Below are 5,929 nucleotides of genomic sequence, written 5' to 3' on the forward strand. Positions count from 1 at the left end.
GAAATAAAATTCAGCAATCATTGGCTCCTCGTTGTCAACCGATGAAATGTCATTGGCAACTACAACAAACTTAGTTGTGTCCACCGTCAAGTGATGTAGAAAAACGACAGAGTCTATCTCATATGGATAGAGGATAAACATATTTTTTTGACATGAACAATATTTTGAAGGAAGAAGGTTAATTGTTCTGAATAGCATAGCAAAAAATGTTTGAATATGTATTATGCACCAATTTTTGAAAAGATATTGGATGGATCTGAGAAGAAGATGGAAGAAAAGTTGATTTGGGAAGAGCGGAAAATAGATAGACCACAACCTCCATCCACAAACCTCAACAAATGAACATATTTATCTTCATCTACGTTGTTGAACCGTCTTGATTTTTTTAAACCAATAATGGGTTCCAATTCCATGCTCAGCCTAATGCACCTCTTCCAGCAACTACCTTCCATCTTCAACAGTACCCACTGCTGCCAACAACTTCGATTTTTAGTACATGGGCTTCTTATTGTTGGGTCGAAGTTGCTGCCTCAAGGAGAGAAATGTTTTTCAATATTGTTGAAAGTGCATATACAGTGGTCATTAATGTGAACAAATTTTTGGTGCCTTAGATAATTATTAACCTAGACAATGATTTGATTTTTTTCTCCTCATCCAATATTTGGACCCAATCTTATGTTTGAGGACAAAATCAAATGTGATGGAGAAGAAAGTGACATCCTTTCAAATTTAATGGAACAAATCAATGTATCTATGGACCAACTATTCAACCTTTAGGATAATTTATTTATAGGGGTCTATAATGATAGGATTTTTATTATAATATTTATTATGAGATTCATTATAAAATGAACAAGATAGGACGTGATAGTTGATTATTTAGATTTAATTAAATAATTATATTTCTATAATGTTCTAGTGTTGTAAGGTGATGATACTTGTATGTGTTGGGTTTGAGCTCCCTTCCTATGTGGAGAAAGACCCAATTGGGCAAATCTCACTTGTCTCACTTAATCTAATGGGTAGGGATCAAATGTGGCAAGTGTGTGCAATCAGTTTAGGCAAAATGAGGCAATAGAAAAGTGAGAGAGAAGACAAGAGAACTCAACCCACAGGAACTCATAGCAGCTGTGGGAAATTCACGACTGCGACTTCGTTCACCATTAGATCAGGCTGAAATTTGGACAATACGTTAACAACTTATGGTATTTCATTGTGAACAATTGGATCGGTGAAACATCATCCGAGGTGGTGGAAAACGAGTTGTTACATCAACTGTTTTTTTATTTTTGTGCAACTTTTTTGTTCTCATTTTCAAGCTTGTTGATTCGTTGTATATCGTATTATTGAGCATGTGTGATAATGTATTTTGGAGACATTCTTGTATTCCTATTTTGATCATAATGGAGCTTGATTGACTGGCTTATGCCTGTTGTTTTTACTTCTCACATCGGGAAGGTTTTCCATGTTAAAAGTCATTTTCTATGTTCTCATTTACTGCCATTATTCGTTATTGCTCCTCATATATTCTAACAAGTTGGAAAATTGTCATCCACTGCATATATATGTTATAGTTTTCCTTGTTATTGTGTTGAATTTTCCATCAGAGTGGCATCAGAGCTCTTTAATTTGAGATTATTTGACTTGCTTGAATGATGGAGGCAAATACACATAGAATGATTTGTTTGAATGGCACTAATATCACTTGTGGAAAGGAAAAATGAAAGATTTATTATTTGTGAAGAATTTGCATATTCCTATATTTTTTTTATTGAGAAGCCAGAGTCGAAGTTTGATGAGAATAAAAGTTTTCAACAACAACAAGTTTGTGGTTTCATTCGGAAATATGTAGAAGACAATATCTACAATCACATTGCTAATGACGAAAATGCAAAATCTTTATGGAAGAAAATTGAATCATTGTATGCTTCTAAATCAGGGAATAATAAATTATACTTGTTGAATTCCTTGAAGAATTTGAGGTACAAAGAGGGAGATTCTATTTTATATCACTTGAATGATTTTCAATTGCTCCTAGATCAATTATCAGGAATGAGTATCAAGTTTGATGATGAAGTGTTGGGACTATGGCTACTGAATACTCTACCATATTCATGGGAAACATTTCGAGTTTCAATTACACATTCAACCCTTGATGGTATTGTCTTTTTGGAGAGTATAAAGAGAAGTATTCTTAATGAGGAGATGATAAGCAAGATATATGGTACTTCATCTTATTTTGAGGTGTTTGCCATTGAAAATAAGGGGAGAAGTCATAAAAAGGAACCGAAAAGGTGATAGAGAAAAGGGCAAACGTAAGTCCAAGCCCAAATACAAGAATGTCGAGTGTCACTATTGTCATAAAGCAGGTCACATACAGAAGAAATGTATTCAATGGAAAAGGGAGAACAAAGACAAGAAGGGCAAGCAGAACTAGAAGAATCATGGTGATGATAATCATATTACAACTGCCACTTATGACGATCTTATTATTCCTCATGATCATGATTCGGTTATTCTTGTATCAGATGAGAGTATATGGATAATTGATAGTGGTGTTACACTGCATGTTACACTAATGAATGAGTTCTTCACATCTTACACTTCTGATGATTTTGTAGTGTTGAAAATGGGTAATGATGGTGTGTCAAAGGTGATTGGTATTGGTGATATTTGTTTGCATGCTAACATGGGAGTACAGTTGTTGTTGAAAGGATTAAACATCCTCTAGATGTTGGTTTCAATTTGATCTCTGTGCAGATGCTTGTTGATGGTGGTTATGATAATCACTTTGGTTCTAGAAAATGGAAACTCACTATAGGTAACTTGGTTGTGGCTAGGGGGAGAAATTTTTTAAATTGGATTGGACAAAAGCTTTGGTTGCTAAAGAAAGGGTAAATGCCATGGATATGGAGGCTTCTTTGTGGCACCACACACTCAGTCATATAAGTGAAAAATGTTGAATTGTTTAGCTAAAAGTGATGTACTTTCGGGATTGAAGAGTGTAGAGTTGGAGAAATGTTCTCATCGCATGGCTAGTAAGCATACCAGAGTATCCTTTAAGAAGCATCCTTCCTCAAGGAAGTCAGAGTTGCTTAAATTGGTGCATTCTGATGTTTGTGGTCATTGAAGGTAAAGTCATTTGGTGACGCACTTTACTTTGTTAATTTTATTGATGATTTTTCAAGGAAGCTTTGGGGGTCTATGCTTTGAAGATAAAGGGCCATGTGCTTGAAAAGTTCAAACAATTCCATGTTTTGGTTGAGAGACATTCTAGCATGAAGCTGAAATGCATTCGTACTGACAATGATGGTGAGTATTGTATACTATTTGATACTTACTGCAAACATCAAGATATTAAACATGAAAAGACTCCTCAGTTTAATGGCTTAACGGAGAGGATGAACATGACTTTGGTTGAAAGAGTTAGGTGTATGCTTTCTGAAGCAAAATTACCTAAACATTTCTAGGGTGAGGCTTTATACATGTTATTAATCATAGTCTTGTAGTTGCTTTGAATGCTGAGGTGCCAGACAAGATTTGGTTTGGCAATAATGCTAGGTATGATCATTTGCGAGTCTTTGGTTGCAAGACATTTGTGCATGTTCCAAAGGATGAAAGGTCCAAGTTCGATGCAAAGACAAGGTAGTACATCTTTACCGGTTATGGTGAAGATGGATTTGGCTACAAGATGTATGATCCTGTTGAGAAAAAGGTTGTTAGACGCCGTGATGTGAAGTTCATGGAAGATTAAACCATTGAAGATATTGATAAGATGAAGAAGACTACACCCGAGGAAGATAGTAGATTGTCTGATATTGATCCATTTTGGACTTCTATACATGATTTAGATATAGTTGAGAATAACATTCTAAATGGTGAGCAACATGATTATGTTAGTGATCAGCAGCTTGGAGATGAGTTAGATTTTCCCATTGTTATTGGTGAAGATGAACATGAGATGTCACAAGATGAGAATCTTGGTGATGCTCCTAAACCACCTTAAGTTCAACTTCGAATGTCTAATAGGTAGAGGAAACCATCTACTAGGTAACCTTCTAATGACTATGTTACTGTGACAGATGGAGGAGAACGTGAATATCATCATGAGGTTGTGGAGAATGAAGAAAAGAAGAAGTGGTTGGATGCAATTCAAGAGGAAATCAAGTCCTTGCATTAGGGGTGGCAAAATTATCCATAATCCAAAATCCATCCAAATTAAATCCACCCAAATTCATCCATTAGAACTAATGGATTTAAATGGATAGTATTAATAATGGATGGATTCAAATCCATCCATTATATCCAATGGATATCCATGGGTATATCCATTTGGGTATCCATCCAAAAAAATAAAAACAAATTTATTTTCCAATTAATTCAATATTAATATAAAAAATCTCTTCACTTTTCTAACATCACAATCCCACACACATTACAAAAGTTGAAAATTTCAATTGTGACTTTAAAAAGTGTTTTTAAGGTTTCATTTGCAACTTGAGACCCACTAACACCATGGTTTCATTCTCATGTTCATTGAAGGTTTCATCTTCTCAACTTTGATTATTTTTCCAATGATTAACTTTAATTTTAATGTTCCTTTAAGATTGAATCATATATCTTACGATTTTTTTCTCTCATTAAAACCCTAACTTTTGTTTTTGGGAATTTAAAAACAGGTATTAGAAGGAATTCATTCATGAAGGACATTTGAATCACAAAGTAATTATCACTTGCTCCTTCTATAAGTAATGAATAAGCAAGTGATGATTAGTTATTGTTAATATGACTTGTGTGTGATGTTTGTATAGATATCATTTATTACCCGATACATGTTCGATAGAATACCTGAACCACAAGTCTAATTTTAAACTTGGGGTTGGTTTTAAGTCTGAATATGTCAGAAGTAACTTATGTTTAATATGAATAGATTTTCAAGATGAGAGAAAAATTAAGATGAATTTTTCTTCAACCTACCAAGTTTGTAGTCAACAATTGAAACACTTTTTCATGGCTTGTGAAATGTTCACTATATCTCCATCACATGATATCTTTCAAATTTTGACTAACTATAATTGTTGAATGTTTCTTTTCTTAATTTGAAATTTGGATGATATTCTTTTGTCTTAAATCAATGGTAGGTTTCAGAGTTAAAATTGGAGTTACAACTAATGTACTAATATTTTCGATTTCCTTCTTGTTTATCACATAATCTATATAGTTTATTCTTATATTTTTTAAATTCTACTGTTTGGCAATATCTGAATCATATCATATCAGTATCTTCATATATATGTTTCATAGATTAACACTTCATCATAAATTGTTCATGATCAATTACTTTTTTTTAGGTACAGTTTCAAACCAACTTCTAAATCAATAAAACAACCTTGATGGCTTATGTAATTTGTCTTTAATTTTCTAGAGATGTGAATCTTTGATTAGATAATGGTTTCTTGGACTAACGTTTATGGGTCTAGAAACATTTTTAATGTACATTGTTCTTCAAAAGCCTATGTTGTTTCATTTGATCTCATACTTGTTCTAAAAGGACTTTTCAAATTGAACTTTCAATCAACAAAATGTGCATATGATAAATTATATGATCTCATTTACTTTTACACAATCTTGTACTTTTTATTTGTTTGATTGTTAATAAAATGTCTATTTTAGATCAGAACTAAACTAGCAATAGATTTTTACCCTTTTTGTACACATGTTACAGTTGGCTTATGAGAAACAGGATTAGCACCCTCATTGAAGGATTCTTGAACCCTTATGCATTCAAGATCATTGTTACCCTCTTCACTTATTTTCCAGATCCTTGATGATGCATACTCACAAATACTGAATGCATCTTTATGTTTTCTTAGTTGATTTAAGTGTACCTTTTGTGCTTCAACAATATATATGTTATGGCATGTAATAT

The sequence above is a fragment of the Lupinus angustifolius genome, chromosome LG14, assembly GCF_001865875.1.
Source record: "Lupinus angustifolius cultivar Tanjil chromosome LG14, LupAngTanjil_v1.0, whole genome shotgun sequence".
Taxonomy (NCBI): Eukaryota; Viridiplantae; Streptophyta; class Magnoliopsida; order Fabales; family Fabaceae; genus Lupinus; species Lupinus angustifolius.